Raw genomic sequence first — 17671 nt, forward strand, 5'->3', positions numbered from 1 at the left:
ATATGTTTATGATACATTCATTCATAAATTTATATAAGTTCTTAATTATACCCTATGAATCCTACAAAACTTTGTTAGAAAATATTTATTAAAAAAATGAGGATTTGTCTACGTGTCCAAAGTGACGAATGAAGTGAGCATACACCACATTCTTATGCCCTCTTCATTATAGTTTTATTTATTAATATTTTAAAATACTCTGCGAGACTAAAATACATAATTATCTTTTTTTTAATTAATGAATTGTATTTAGAAACGCCCGTTTGGTACGGTGATAAAAAGTAAGTGCCTTCTGAAATAATTAGGGGTGAGTAAAAATTTGATTAAATCGAATAAATCGATCAAATTTAAAAATTTGATTTGGTTAATCGGAAATTTGGGTTTTTATTTTAAAAAAATCAGTTAATTCGGTTCGGGTTCATTTTTGAATTTTTTTATTCGGTTAAACCAAATAGATCGAATAGACCGAATTTTTAAATCAAATTGATTTTTTAGACCATAAATTTTAAACCAAACAAAATTTTTATTAAGCTAAACAAAATTTTTAGAAAAAATTGGTTTATTCAGTTTGTTCGGTTTTATTGAAAATTTGGTTCAGTTCGATTTGGTTTTTATCGAAAATCGGTTTGATTCGATTTGTTCGAAAAAAATCAGTTCAATTCGGTTCGGTTAGTTTGATTATGTTTTAATCGAATACTCACCCCTAGAAGTAATCCACGAAACTACTAACAAAAAAATTGAGGTATCGTGTGAGAAGTTAGAATTTATTTTATGGAAAAATATTGGTCAAACCATTTACTTTATGATTAATCAGATATGCGACTCTGCATCCGCATCTATGCATAATTTTTACTGTGGCCCCGTTATTTTTTTTTTAAAATTTCTACTATAGCACCATCTTGTCAGAAATTAAAAAGCTCTTTCATCACCTCTTTCTCTATCAAAAATACAAACATTTCGAACTCTTCGTCTTCCCTTTCCCTCTCAAAAAGTTTTTGAATCCTCCTCCTTTGAGCTTCCTTGCGCCGTTCTTTACTATCTTCGTCGATCAACTCTCTCAGTGCTGCCTCACCTCACCGCACTTGCCTGCGGCTATTCATCTGCTTATGTACGTGGTTATATTTTATTATCTATCTTTTAACTGTTTACTCCTGTCTCGTCTTAGAGTTTAGCACGGAGCAACTACGATTGATAGTTGTTACAACATTCTTGGGCGTTCTAGTGTAACCACATTGTAGTAGCTACGATTCTGTAGCTGCTACAACATGGTTACACCAGAACGTCTCAGAATAAGAACATTGTAGCAACTATGATTTTGTAGCTGCTACAACACTGTATTTGATATAATCACATTGTAGTAGCTACGATTTTATAGTTGCTACAACATTCTTGTTTTGGTTAGCACGTTGTAATAGCTACCAAATCCTAGTTGCTACAATATTCTGGTCTAATCATGTTGTAGCAGCTACTACAATGTGGTAGGACCACAAATAAGAACGTTGTAGCTGCTACAACGTTCAAATTTTAAATTTAAATGCTTAAGTAATATCTTTAATTTATGAGAACTTATACATTTCCGTGATTATTGTGACTTTAGTTGTATAATAAATGAGATGTGACTTTAGTTGTACAATATATATGAGACATGTAATTGTTGAGTTACCAATTGAAATGTAATGCTTATAGTAGATTGGTAATCCAGAGCAAAACATCTACTTTTGGTGTACAAACTTATATATTTGTGTTGCAGCAAGACCTAGTTCAGAACTTTAAATAATTAAAGAATCTATCATTCCCTAGTAATAGAAGAAAATGACAGCGAGAGACAACTATACATTCCCCAAGTTGCAAATGATCAAAAGTAAAAAATTAGGATGGAATTTTCATTACTAGAAGTTTTCGTTCTATAATCAATATGCACGAGAAGTCAGATTTAGCGCAAGGATGAACAATAATAATAATAAAAAAGAGAATAAATGAAGTTGTTTGAAAAATATTTGTATGCTTTAAAGAAAGTCATGTAGCAAGGGTAGATCAACAAAATAAATAAGCAAAAGGGGATCGACGAAAAAGGAAAGATCATGTGGTGAAGTTAGAATTGGTTGTATGTCAAATATTTTAATTGTCAAGGAACAAACTGGACTTAATTGGGTTTCCATTAACTTCATGAAAAGTTATAATCATCCAGTCTCGAATCCTTCAAAGGTGCATTTGCTACACTTACATTGTAATATTTCAACAGTAAAAAAAAACATTGACTCAACAATTTTCAATGGTCAATGTGTCAACTTGTCAACAAATGCAATTAATAGAGATAGAGTTTGGAGGGCTTGAGTGGGTAGGTTGCACAGAAAGAGATATTAGAAATTTTGAAAATAGTTAAGGGATAAACAAAAGGGTATCAATGTAGAAACACTAATCGAGTTTTTTTGCATTTGAGAAATAGAAGAATTTAGCTTTTTTTTTTATTATGAGACTGATTCAAATAATAGATTTAATAAGTGTTTTTGGACAGATCATGTAGCAAGGGTATGCGTCAATTAATTTTATATTTATATAATAATTTTATTTGCAAATCAAGTAATTTTAGGAAATTTTCTAAATGTGACGATGTGTCGATTATCAGATCAAGTATAGATAATCATCATAACAATGATGATAATACATATGAAGAAGAGTTGACATTTATAGCTACTACTATCAAAGTTTCATTTGTTGGATTGTAATAGACGAGAGGGGGAGGGGTGAATCTCGTTCATTTTAAATCTTTTCTTTGCTTTGCGTAAAATTGAATCAAAGTGAATAGCAGCGGAATAAAAGATAGACAAAGACTCGTTCAATTTTACTTGGTTTATAACCCAGCTAACTACTACTCCAATGCTTACGATCAATGATCACTTTCATTGGGCAATCCACTAAATGATTGAAGTGTAAGTACAATATACCGACAACAAATGAATATGATGAAGCGTTAATTGGTTGTCGAAGCATCAAAGGAGTTGAAGCTTGCACACGACGCAGTGGTAGCAGAGACGAGCACAGAGTGAATTCTTTCGAATCGAAAAGTGTATGGAGCTCGGACCTCAAGGCTTTCTTTTATAGACATTGTTCAGTCGACTGAATCCACATTCGATTGACTAATCCTTTCAATTGACTTATCCATCTATCTGTTGACTGAACCTCGTGTCTTTCCTTCTTTGCTTTGATTTGATCTATCTGATCCCGTAAATCACGCTATTTTATCGATTGGTCAAGCTTATCCATCAACCGAAACTCTAGATTTCCTTTCTTACGAGATTTGATCTGACTGTTTATCATTTCCCTTTATGTATTGATCGATTGATCCAAGGTTTTGGTTGACCGATAATATTGTGTTTCCAAGTTTGCAGAACATGATTGTATTTGTTCCACGCTGGCGGAATCGGTTGACTGAACCTCCTATTCAGTCGACCAAACCCTCAGTTAATTCAAACTTTGCTTAATTTATAAAATAAAGTTAGCATAATAATAATATACTAATAGTCCTACAAAATAGAGTAAGATATATATAAATACACGTATGAGACACTTGATTGTCTTGATCTCAACTTAGAAATCTCCATTAGTTTCTTCAGTTGGATCAGTGCCTAAAGTATTGTCCCTTCTGGGACACGACTCACTACACTCTCTCCAGGAACTTACCTCAACTTATTTGCCAAACATCAGGTCCTCCATGTTAGGACCTTCGGATGCGGCTAGAGAGGGGGGGGTGTGAATAGACGACCTCAAATTATCGTTTCTTCCTACAATTTAGGTTAGCGCAGCGGAAATACAATGTAGAAACGAAAGTGGAGAAAATCAAACCTCAAACACGATGATGTAACGAGGTTCGGAGATGATACTCCTACTCCTCGGCGTGTCCGTAAGGTGGACGAAGCCTATCAATCCGTCGGTGGATGAGACCCCGGAAAATCGGCTAATAAGAACTCCTTCTGGGTGGAGAAACCTCGCCACAATCTCTTTTGCAACAGCAATAAAGGAGTACAAGAAATAAAGCAAGAAACAATGGATAATATGAATGTAAATACACTCTACCAAGTTTGCTTGTCTTCTTCTCGTCGACTGGAGTCCGTTGATGAAGCAGCAACTTCACGGATGATGCCAACAGCAGCTGATCAACCAGTCGAGGGAAGCTCACACGAAGCTTCAGCAAAGAGGAGCTCAGCAAAGCTCAAATCACTGTAAGGAGGAAGAGCAAGAAGTTATTTCCACCTTCACTGGAGAGGTTTTTATGCTGCACCTGCGAAAAAGACAAGGAAGAATCCAGAAATCTAGCCGTTGAGTCACAACGGCTAAGCCTGGACTGATCAGGCTCCATCCTGATCGGTCAAGGAGGTCCCTGATCGGTCCACAGACCGATCAGGCATCGGTCCTGTATCCCTGATCGGTCTGTGGACCGATCAGGATATGGGTGGATCGGTCCACAGACCGATCTGAATCCCCTCACTTCCTCAGATAACATTGCTTCCTGATCGTTTCCTGATCGGTCTGGTGACCGATCAGATACCTTACAGTGAGCCACTGTTTGGTTACTGATCGGTCACCAGACCGATCAGATAACTCATAGTATCACTGGATCAGTCTGCAGACCGATCCAATTTCCCAGCCTTAAACCTAAAGCCTTCCCGGTCTAGAGAACGAGCTACCGAGCCCTCTCTGATCTAGTCCGGAGAACGAGCTACCGAGCCCTCTCCGACTTCCTCATCCGGTCCAGAGAACGAGCTACCGAGCCCTATCTGACCTAGTCCGGAGAACGAGCTATCGAGCCCTCTCCAACTCTGTCTGGTTCAGAGAACGAGCTCCCGAGCCCTCTCTGACCTAGTCCGGAGAACGAGCTACCGAGCCCTCTCCGACTTCGTCCGGTCCAGAGAACGAGCTCCCGAGCCCTCTCTGACCTAGTCTGGAGAACGAGCTACCGAGCCCTCTCTGACTTCCACGTTCGGTCCAGAGAACGAGCTCCCGAGCCCTCTCTGACCTAGTCCGGAGAACGAGCTACCGAGCCCTCTCCGACTTCCACGTCCGGTCGAGAGAACGAGCTCCCGAGCCCTCTCTGACCTAGTCCGGAGAACGAGCTACCGAGCCCTCTCTGACCTAGTCCGGAGAACGAGCTACCGAGCCCTCTCCGACTTCCCATGCCAAGCTCCCTGCTTGGACTTTTCCATGCCAAGTCTCCATACTTGGACTTTTCCTGTGACAAGCTTCCTGCTTGGACTTTTCCGTGCCAAGTCTCTATACTTGGACTTTTCCCCATGCCAAGCTCCCTGCTTGGACTTTTCCGTGCCAAGTCTCCATACTTGGACTTTTCCCCGTGCCAAGCTCCCTGCTTGGACTTTTCCGAATCAAGTCAACTCAAGTCGGGTCAACCAGGTCAACCTTGACTGAAGGTTGCACCCACAATCTCCCAAGTTTGTATTCTTTTCAAACATCAAGATACAACTTTTCTATTCTCGTCAAACATCAAAATACAACTCGAGTCAGGTCAACTCGAGTCGGATCAACCAGGTCAACCTTGACCTAAGGTTGCACCAACACTCCAGACATATTTAAGACTTTAATTGCTCAGCATTGGATCGACTTGCTAGGGCTTTCACTTGATTTGATATTGAATTCTCCAGACCTATCGAATCCATCTGCCAGATGTTGAGTCCATTTGACCCATATGGATTTCGGGCCTGGTTTCATGATCAGCTGAGACTTTCCTTGCCTAGTATCAGATCCAATTGACCTACTAGTACTTTCTAAGTTGAGCATCCTTCACACTTGATCAATCCATCAGATCACAACAAGACTTAACTTGAACCTTTAACAACTTCAAAATATAGGTTCGATTATGGTATTTCCCTACACCAACACCATTTTATTTAATTATAATGGTTTATTGATTTAGAAAATTTAGTTAATAATTGTATTTATTATTGCATATTCTAACAATATGCTCTAGTTCTATATATTTTGAAGATACATAATGCTTTCAATGTTATCTATATTAGCTGGTCAAATTCAAATAGTTATCTGTGTTAGTTAACTATAATATGTTGTAATTAGTGTTTGTGTTATGTTAACTATAATATGTTGGAATTAGTTCTTAATGTATATTGTCTAAATTACAATTAATGTCATTTATTTTGTTGTTTGATCTTGATGGTTCTTTTGAATATTTGTTCTATACTTCTATGGCTATGGTTGTGGTTTACTACTTATATATTTTTATAAGGTTGCAAATCACATTTGTTAGGATCAGCTAGAAGGGGTGAATAGTCTAAAAATAAAAATTTAAATCGTTTGCTTTCTACTTAGCAAAGACACACTATAGGTTAGATAAAAAAAAACATAAAAAGAAAGTAGGAACTCTAGATTTACTTATAATCAGGGAAGCTTGCTAATCCAAGACAATGATAGCTCACTAAAAGTCTCCTTCAACAAAGGTCGGAGGTGAAGAAGCCCCTTACAACAGTTGAAAGTACAGACTTTAAAACCAAGTTATAAAGATTAAGAACAAGTGTGTTGTAATCATTTCGAGCTCAAGAACTTTATTTATAGTCCACTGGTCAAAAAGTGAATGTTGCTGACATGACACATCAGAGGCGCCTTAGTTCCAACGGAGGCGACTTAGTTCCAACGGAGACGCCTGAGTTCCAACAGAGGTGCCTCAGTTCGGCTAAACGTGATCTACTCCACAAAGTTCCTCTAGTTAAGTTGGTGGATTGAAGGTGCCTTAGTTCGACTGACATGGACGTCACTATTTATCTTCGCAGCAATTACTTCAAACCTTTGGAGGTGCTTTAGTTTATCGGAGATGCCTTAAGTCCTGTAGATGCCATCTGCTCCTCTATGCATGTAAGGCGCATGAGATCCATTTAAGGCACCTTGGGTTTTCAGATCAGGGCACCTTCGGTCAAATTGAGGCACCTGGGATGGTCAACTTGGAAGTTGACCATCCACTTCTTCGCACACTTGGGTGATGCTCCAGCCATCTGGAGTTGAGCTCACCCAAACCCAACTCTGACCTTCTCCTCAAGCAGACTTCCTCTCGGCTTCTCGTCCCTCGGATGCATTGTGCGCATCCTTCTCGCTCTATCGGTGTACTCTTCCACAGCTCCTTGTCCCTTGGATGCACCGAATCCATTAGCTCCTTTCTTGTGTCATTTTTCTTGTTTGCTGCGTCTTTTGCTGTACTTTTTGTTTTTCTAAGTCTCTGTACAATTAGATACAAGACATCAAACACATAGGACTTAACTTTATTCGATTGATGCAAATTCATGTATTTTTATCACAATTATTTTACTAATAAACTAATATTTAAGAATTAAATCACAGATTTATCAAAAAATATTTTTTTTTAAAAAATAATTTTAAAAATATTAAAATTTTTTGTCAATATTAAATATAATCAAACTGATAATAGAAAAAATTTTCATAATAAAACTATTTTTCTTATAGTGAGAAAATAATTTTCATTGTAGAATAAATATTTTTGAAAGTAAATACTTAAAAATAGATTTCAACGTCAAACCAACTTACTATTTTTCTGAACATTCAAAATATAACGGATATTTATAGAAAAATCAAATTTTTCAAAAATTAATCTCTAAAAATTTTGTTTTCATTAAAAAATTATAAAAGATTATTTAAAAGTTATTTTTTTTTAAAAAAAATTATGCTAATAGATAACATACTTATTTATAGAAGAAAATTTTAAACAAAAAAAATTGAAAATAAAGTTTATGAAAAAAATATTTTTTTTTCAAAAATATTAATAATTTAATCAGATTAATTTCTAACAAGCAAATAAAGATGATTTAATATGCTAGAATAGATTTTGAAACTTAAAATAAATTTCTACCTACTACTAGATTTATCAAGTATTTTTATGGAATATCATATTTTTACATTTTTTTTTCAATTTGGCTCTTATGATTTCTAACATACCAATTAAGCCCTCCATAATATTTAATGTTCCTTATGGAGCATATGAATTTGAACATATAGATTTGTTTTCAATTTTAATATTTCTATTTGTTCTTTTAATTTTACATTTTCAATTTTTAGTTTATCAAATTCTCCTAGTGGATATGCATTTGCTAACTAAATTTTCAAATCAATGTTCATCTTTTTCAATTCTATCTACTTGGTTCTCAATTTGTATAATGACCTAGACAACATTTTAATATCATCATACAGTTGGTCAGAAGGTCGAAGACCCTTACTTACCATGTCGGACTTATAGTTCTATTCTCTCCCTTCATTTATGCTTTCCTCTAAAGTGGATTCCCCTTCATCAATGCTCTTCTTTGAAGAGCTTTCGTCATATTTAGGTTGGTTGGCTGTTAGAGCTAGTCCGACATATTCTTCCATCTCAGATTCTTCTAACGGTGATTCGCTCCAAGTCACCTTAAGATTCTTGTGCTTGGACCTTCTTGTCCATTTGTCCTTATATTTTCTCTTTCTTTTCAATTTTGGGCAATTATCTTTGATATACCCTTTTTTATTACAGTTTTAACACCTTACTTTTCTTCTTCTCCATAGAAGCTTCTTAGCTCGTGTCTTATTAAAATTGTTAGAATTAAAAACTTTTTATTTTTTTCTTACCATAAAGACCTCCTCATCACTGTTCGTTGTAGAGTCAGATTATGCTTCTAGTTATCTTTTTTTGTCTTTTAGTGCTAGGTTCTAAGTTGACTTATCTTCATTTCTTGAGCCTGCACATCTTGACTCATGTAATTCCAAGATAGAAAACAATTCTTTTGACGTACTTACTTCTAAATCTTTTGAAATATAATAGGAATAGACTATTGCAATCCACTATTGAGTTCTTGGAAATAAATTTAGAGCATATCTAAGTGAGTTTTGATTTGTTACTAATTCACCAAGGTTATTAAGTTCTGTGATTAACTCTTTTAGCTTAGCCTGTAGCTAAGTAACCGTGTCTCCCTTTTAAGGCATAGGTTGCTAAGTTGGCTTATGAGGAGATCTCTTCTGGCTAGTTTTTCTTCAGAAGTGCCTTCATATAATTCCAAGAATTTCCCCTAGAAATTCTTGGCAGAATTATAGGTGCTGATTCTATTGAGTTCCTGAGTCAGTAGTACGCTTAGGAGATGAAACTCAGTCTTACTATTAGTCATGAAGTCGATCTGTTGCTTTTTGTTCTATTGGTACTCTTCCTTTTCTTTTCCATCTTCATCCTTAGGTACTTCAAAATCATATTTAATAGTTAACAATGTATCAAAGTCTGTTTTGAAAAATATCTCCATTTGACGTTTCTAAAGCATGAATTCCCTCTTAAACTTTGGTGGATGAATATTTGATTCAGACATCTTCTTTGTTGCTTTAGTCGATGGTCAGTCTTTCTAAGATGGTTAGGCTCTTATACCACTTGTTAAGATTGTTGGACCGGCTAGAGGGGACGAACAGCCTGAAAATAAAAATTCAAATATCTTACTTTCTACTTAGTAAGGACACACTATAGGTTAGTTAAAAAATAACATAAAATTGGAAGTAGGGACTCCGGATTTACTTGTTTTACAACCAAAGAGGTTGCTAATCTAAAGCAATGATACCTCACTAAAGATCTCCTTCTTCGACAATGGTTAGAAGCAGAGAAGCCTCTTACAGTAGTTAAAAGTACAGATTTAAAAACTGATTACAGAGATTAAGAATGAGTGTGTTGTAATCATTTCGAGCTCAAGGGCTCTATTTATAGCACACTGGTCAAAAAATGACCATTGCTGATGTAGCGTTTATAACTAGCATCTGGACCGATTATTTTAGTGTTATTTTTCAATGTTTGTATCATCTCTTGTATCAAAAACTAGGTTTTTAGTGTGTTTCATGAGTTTAGATATTTTGTAGTATTCATTTGAATTCCTATTTATTTGATGGATATTATGACTATTATTAGATTATATTTTATTTTATAGGAAATGAAGGAGATAATAATTGAGGAGAAGAATGATAGTTTAGTCTAAAATGGTTCAAATTATTATTTAGTTCAATTGTTAGATAAAAGGATAAGAAATGCTCAATATAGAAATCAAATATCAAAGCCTCATACAAAGCCCAATTGCAAAAATCCAAAAAGAAACCAAATCCTTATTACAATCGAACTGATTTGGTTTGATTCATTTAAATCTGGTTCATCAGAACCGGTCCGGTTCAATTGGAGCTTTAAAAGGCAATTCTGGTTCAAGGAGGGGTTGGGCTCGGTTTTGTACATCTCTTCTTCCCACAGCCCCCTTCCTATTTCTCCCGAGCAACCATCGACGAAGTAGACGGAGGCAACTTCTAGTTGAGCTACATCAACGAGGATCACTAGACTTTGTCGGAGTGGTTTCTCTAGCGAGGTTTGCCATCTCTCTCACATCCCATTTTGAGCGAGCTTCTACTGGAAACGGTGAAGAAAGTAGTGACTTCCCAATGGGGTTTTGAGTTTTGGTTCTTCTCTACTGTTCATTCATATCGCTTCTCTAGCGTCTATGCTCAGAGTATTCTGCTGGAAGTAGTGAAGAAGGTAGCAACAACTTAAAGTTTCAACAACCATTTTCACCTTTGCCGGAGAAGTTCCATGGTTTTTCTCCAAGCTCAGATTTCTAGACCACCTTACGTTGGGCAAAGTGGTGAAGAGTCCGAAGTTAGGGATACTGGGTCTTGGTCAGAGTTTCTGTTCATTCAGTTGACTTTCTAGGAGTGGTGGCTTGTAGGAAGTTGTCATTCCACCATCGAAGATTACAACTCCGACTAGCAATGTCAACCATCCATCAAAGTTAGGATGGTTCCAAGTGACAGCAGATTTCTTCCTCGACGATTCCGTTCGTGATAGGAGGGATACTTTTTGTGGTTGCTCAAGAATAGGGATTGGTTAATTAGGGTTTAATTGTTGTTTAAGTTTGTTTAGTTCAATTACATTTGTTTGACTATTGCTTTGCACTTCCATTTGTGTTTATATCATGTCTATTGATGATGATGCTTGTGTTGTAGGGTGATAATGCGATGAAGGTTTATTATTAATAGTTAGATAGGACTGTTAGTTACTTCTTCTTGCATGTTATTCCTATTGATGGTATTATCTGTAGTGTATAGTGACAATGATTATGAATTCATCATTGATTGTTAGTTAGGACTTTATTTGTTGCATTAGGTTTAGAGAATAAAACCCCTAAATAAAACCGCTTTTATGTGATTTTATCTGGAAGCAAATGTCCTACTATTGGTTCCGCGAGCGAGAGAGAGAGATGACCCGAGTCCTCTACTATACTTGTTTAGTATATGTTAAGGGGTTCAATTGATTATAAATTGTTAATTTTGATTTGAGTGAGTGACTGTAAAATACGGTACCTAAATATAACCTTAAGGGAATTTTTATAAATTTTCTGAGAATTTTTCGGAGCTCGTATGACGTATGTTAAGGGGATAAATTATTGGGCTAAGGAAAAGCTTGTTTAACCTACCCTATTTGAACGAGGAAATGTTTAATTTCTTTAAATGTTTCTTTTCCTTTTTCCTTATTTTCCTTCCCATGCCCTATTTCTTCCCTGCCGAAAACTTTCCTCTCCTCAACTCATCGCTGCCCGATCTTCCCTTCTCTCCCGAGCCGCACGCTGTCATCTTCTCTCTTTTTCTTCTTTCCTCTTCCTCGCGTCTCCCCACATCCATTGCCGCCGGTGACGTTCGAGCCACCGTTGGCCAAGCTTCCTCTTCTCTTGATCTCCTTCAGCCATCCTTCTCTCGCGTCGCCTCGATCGCCAGCTGCCGAGCTTCTTTTTCCCTCTCCTCGTAGACACCAGAAGCTCGTTGGAAAGGAAATCGAGCCATCTTTGCTTCCTGCTCGCTGACCTGTGCCGCCCTACCAACACTGCTATTGTCTCTCGACCTGAGCAGTGCCGCCGTCCTTGTGACCTAGCACCGGTCAACTTCTCCCTGTCCTAGTGCCGGCAACAAGATATCTTCCACCTCCAGCCGCTACAAGGGCTAGCCAGCAAGTGCCGAGCTTCCTCTCGCGTTTCTGCCCAAGATCCCTGCAGTCGATTGCCTCAAGCCCGACCCATGTTCTTCGTCTCTCCTATGCGGCTCCGTTTCGCTGACAAGGACTGATTGAAGGTGGGTTGTCTAGCTTATGGTTGGTTTGGGCACTTGTTTTGGATGTGGGATTGCTAATGTAGGGTTTTTGGTTTGGCAGACAGCGGTTTCCTCTAGTTCCAGCAGCTACTTCTTTCCGGCAGCAACACCCTAGCTGTGCAGAGGCTGTGAGTTGAGGTAAGATACTTAATTTAGGTTGATTTAGGTTTTTGGTAGCTAAGTGAAGCATGAATCATCACTAGAATTGATTTAGGTTTAGACTTAAAACAAAATTGTAAAGTGGGTTGTCTAGGGTTAAGGAAACTAACCCTAGCTAGTTGACCAATGAGTTATATGTAGTTAGGGTTAATGATCATATTGATTAGGGTTTTCCTTAACTAGCTTTGGGGATTTTATTTAACTATTTAATTCATATGAATTTAGCTAAATAATATATATATATATATATATATATATATATATATATATATATATATATATATATATATATATATATATATATATATATATATTGATTTATGCAGGACTCTGATTAGAGACGAGCGTCTCGATGTAGGATTTTTTTATTCGATCTTCTTTTTGAGACGGGTACCTTTGACTTATCTCCTTGATATGGTCATTTTAGATATACATAGTAGTTTATAGCTAGTAGTAATGATTATGTTTGTATTTGCTTTGGTATGTCACTATTTAGTTCTTGTAGTTGCCTATATTCTTATCTGTTATGCATTCATGCTTATATTATCTTGATTGTTACCATGTTTACTCCTGTTCAAAGAAATAGTGACATACATTGCCCTATTATGTAGTAGACTAGTTATTTGACATATCTGATTTGTTTACTTGGTTTATTGTTACCTAGATATTTGTGTGGATTTATTTCCTTTTTGGTACATATTATATGGAGGTGTATACTGTCGGTATCTACATATTTAGTGTCATGCACCATCTTTCATGATTGCATGCTGAGCGATTGTCAGCTCCATTATTGTTGAGCACGTCGCCAATTACATGATTTACACACACAACCACTCATGGGTTAGTTGTATATCAGGCAGGGTGTGTGCAGTTTGCTCTATCAGAGCTTCGCTGGTCCGCTCATTGGTAGTGTGATTGCAGCGTGGTAGCGGGCAGGGATCCCTCCTCTGGACTGTCTCATGGAGATGAGAGTATTGAGCTGCCCCACTTTGTTTGGGGTAGGAGGATAGGTGTACTCCGACAACATTCTGTCCACTCGGTCACTCAGGAGCAGTGATGGTAGAGTGCACAGTTGTCATAGCCCTACTCACTCGGTCTCACCATCGCGTATGAGATGGCTGACCGGTGTCAGGGGTGACCATGTCATTTTTGCATCATATGTAAGGATTATTTGTGATTGCTGCATTTTGGATGCTGCATTTGTTTGGGTTGTATATGTTTGACATACATACAGGTGACATTTTGTATCTAGTCTGATGACCCTTATATTTAGATAGGAGGTCATGGTGAGTACAATTTTTCTTCAACCTTTTCAGTTTGTATTCCCTTTTATTGTTTATAAAACTATACCGCATGATTATTACTACTAGTTATAACTTATTATGCATGTCTATCTAGTATCCACTGAGTTGTTGAACTCGCACCATTGATTTATTCCTATTTCAGGTTGAAATTGTTAGGAGGTTCCAGCTGCTAGTCCCCTTGCCACAAGGATTTTCACTTTGGTCTTTTGGGTTTCAGTTTATTTGCTTAGAACTATGTTTCAGACTTGTTTTGATTTTGTACTCTGGATTTTATGTGTTTTGTCTAAGGTATTGTAATGGTTGAACTTTTGCTTGCTCGGTGGATTTTCTATTTGGTATGTTTAGCTACGCACCTGCCGGTAGGCAGAAGAGGTAAGTTTGGATGTTGTTCTCGATTTCTTTTCATATTGTGATGACACCCGGAGGCTGATATATTATAACTGCGTGGATTATTTGTTTTTGTATATCATATATATTCTAGCTGTGTTGGCTGATGAGTGCGAGCCCTGAGGGCTATGTAGATAAGTTTCAGATTGTCACATGTACAGGGGAGATGCTGTTGAAATTTCTTCTGGCAGGGACTTCCCCGGGGCGTGACAGTGACAGACACACGATCACAATTTTAGCGTCATTGTTGGGGAACTCAGTGGTGTTCATTTGTTTTTAGGTTGTACACTAGTTTTATTTTTTCTCTTGTTCTTATTTTTCTATTTTGTTATTTTATTTTTCTATTGATGTAGTTTCCAATATTTCCTTTTGTTGGATCGTAGAAGTCGTAAGAGGGGAGGGATGAATAGCGATCAAAAATTTGAAGTGAGTATCCAATGGAAAAATAAAAATCACAACGCTAACTCAAACCAGTTTTACATGTTTCGGAGCCTTCGTCGACTCCTATTCCAAGGCTCTCACTCATCGAGTGCTTTCGTTGGATAATTCACTAGTAGTTCAAAAAGTGTTTACAAATGAAAGTACAAGAACTCGTTAAAACAATATACCAACAACAATTTTAAATAACTTGAGCCGCAAGTTGTCGGAGAAGCGTCGTCACGTCGCAGGAGCAAAGCACAATAGAAAAGTCGTAGGAAGCAGTTGTTGTTGATGCTCCGTGGAGGCCTTCTTTTATAGGCATGCTTGGGGCGTCCAAATCCCTTTCGGTTGCCTGGACCGTGACGTCGGCCATCCAATCAGCGCTCGCCTAGCTGTCAGGATAACTTTTGCCTTCCAAGCGCCCGGACTTCGGGCGCCCGGACCGACTTCGAGCGCCTGGATCCCTTCTGGACGCTTGGATCCCTTCCGGACTCCTTATCCATTAGACTTAAAAGCTTCTTAGTTATTTTTCCTTCCAAGTAAGATTCGCTGGTTGGAAAAGATTTCCACTACCAATGAACCCAAGAGTTCATCGGTTATTATCCTTTGAATTCTACTCAAGTTAATATATCCTAGCTTTAGATGCCAAAGATATGATTGGTTCATTTTCAAAGGTTGCTTTTCTCTTATTAAAGTTAGATGATGTGTTATTAATTTCCATTTGTTGCATCGTGGAAGTTATTGGATTTATAAATTGTCAATCAACGTACCAGAATTGATAACTTCCCTCTTTTTCTTGATAACAACTTTGTTATCAAGAGAGACAGAATATCAAGTTCTTTGATAGTTTAGAAACCGAAATTAAGTTCTTTCTAAACTTGGTACGTAAAGACAATTTCTTAAAATCCATATTTTATTCCTATCAGAGGATAAACATCTCCCACTGCAACAGCTACTACTTTTGCAGCAGTGCCCATGTAGATGGTATTTTCCCTTTCATATAGTTGTCATGTTTCCTGGAACCCCTGCAATGAATTGCAGACATGATCAGTGGCTCTCGTATCTACACACCAGGTACCGGTAGATAATACCACTAAACATGTTTTAACAACTAATGAATTAAATACACTTTTATTGTTCTCTTTTTGAGAGGACAACCCATCTTATAGTCCAAGTTTTGTTTCCAATCATAATTGGGACTACTAAGTTTATTCTACAGTCTAACATCTAGGGGATTGACTAACATTTAAAATCCTAAGAATAACAAAAATATTTGGTCAAGACCAACACCTTAAAATCCCCGTGAATTCTGTATGCCACGTTATTGTGGACGTATAGAAATCCAAACAGGAGATTTTATCCATTAATTTTATTATTTTGTCAACCTAACTTTATGACAAATTGATCCGGCGGTAAGAACAGGGGACTCCCGTTCTGGGGAATCAACGCCACGTGGAAGTCAAAGGGCTACGTGGCCGACCGGATAAGGGTCGGTCGACCGCCCGGACGGCCCACCGGTGTCTAAATGATGGCAAAAGGTGCCCCGGCTGGAGTCGGGGTTCCGACGCTCGCTGAACAGGATCATAGGGCCGAGCGGATGGTACGCTCGGTCGAAGACATAAGGTAGCATACTGCGAACAACCCACATAGCACATTATCAAGGATCTCCCAAGCATACTAGTGCATATGGAGGGCCGGACGTGATGTGGGTGCCGGCCGGCCGGACGGGAGGTGAGTGCCGGCCGGCCGGACGCCCCGGCATGGAATAGGGAGAGAAAGACGAGGAACATCTGACAGCGGTCATGCTCTAGGACTAGGCCGTACTTCAAACCTTATGACAGGGGGTTCCGCTGTCCCATCGAAGACGTGCTTGGACTGTAGCAGTATGGGGTCAGGTAAGCTCACTGATAGGCCTTTACTGGGGTATAGGCTGAGGACACGTGTACACCTCGATATATGTGCACCCGCTTCTCCACAGCCCTATATAAAGGCTCTCATCCTTCGCTGGAGGTACGTATTCTACGATTCTTGGAGCCACTTTCTTGTTGAGCTTTGCCTGACTTGAGCGTCGGAGGGTCGCCGCCGGGAACCCCTTCCCGGCCCGACTTCCGTGCAGGTTCGCCGGAGGACCGTATGACCGGACGGAGATCCACGTCAGTGACTTGGGGAGCGCCACGTGCCCAGCGTCCGTTGATTCAGCTTTCGGATAGGATCAATTTGGCGCCGTCTGTGGGAACGCCCCTGTATCCGATCGGAAACAATGGACGAAGCTGGACGACCGCACTCGGTGATGCTCTCCACAGAGGAGCTCGATGCTTTGATCGAGACAAGAGCCGCCAAGATCATGGAACAGAGACAAAAGTCACAAGCTGAGCGGGCGGAGCAGCAAGCGACATCAGCATTAGGCGGCCGAGCGGAAGCACCGCAGGCCACAGTTGCATTCCATCGGGCTCTATTCCGTACCCCTGAAGCCGCAGCAACTAATCGAGATCGGGGATCTTTTTCAGATGAAATGTCAAGACGAGACGAAAAAAAAGAGAAAGCCCCCCGAACGGACACATCGTCCGAGCGGATCAATCGCCAATTTTCAGAGACTATTCTACGAGACCCTCTGCCCAAGCACTATGTGCCTCCGACGATCGGCGAATACAATGAAACCACCGATCCGGATGATCATTTGGGTAAGTTTGATAACACGGCAACCCTGCATCAATACACAGATGGGGTGAAGTGTCGGGTTTTCCTCACCACCCTCTCTGGATCGGCTCAACGGTGGTTTCGGAGACTGCCGGACGGATCTATCTCAAGTTTCAAAGACTTCCGAACGGCTTTCCTCCACCACTTCGCAAGCAGTCGGCACTATCAAAAAACCAGTGTTAGTCTGTTTGCCATCAAACAGGAAGCCCGCGAATCGCTCCGAGCCTACATCCAGCGGTTCAACAGAGTGTCCATGGATATTCCAACGACCACCTCGGAGACCATGATGAATGCCTTCACACAAGGCCTCGTGGATGGGGATTTCTTCCGATCACTCATTCGGAAGCCGCCCCGAGACTACGACCGCATGCTACACCGGGCCAACGAATACATCAACGTGGAAGAAGCCCAAGCGGCCCGGAAAAAAGAAACTCCAACCGAGCGGGCTCCCCCTGCCGAGCGAAAGCAGCACGCCGCTCATCAGCCACCCAGAGGACCAAGGGCCGAAGCAATCCGCTCCCCCCATGCTAGGTCCCATGTGCAAGAGGTAGCTT

This window comes from Zingiber officinale, chromosome 1B, assembly GCF_018446385.1.
Source record: "Zingiber officinale cultivar Zhangliang chromosome 1B, Zo_v1.1, whole genome shotgun sequence".
In the NCBI taxonomy this organism is placed as follows: domain Eukaryota; kingdom Viridiplantae; phylum Streptophyta; class Magnoliopsida; order Zingiberales; family Zingiberaceae; genus Zingiber; species Zingiber officinale.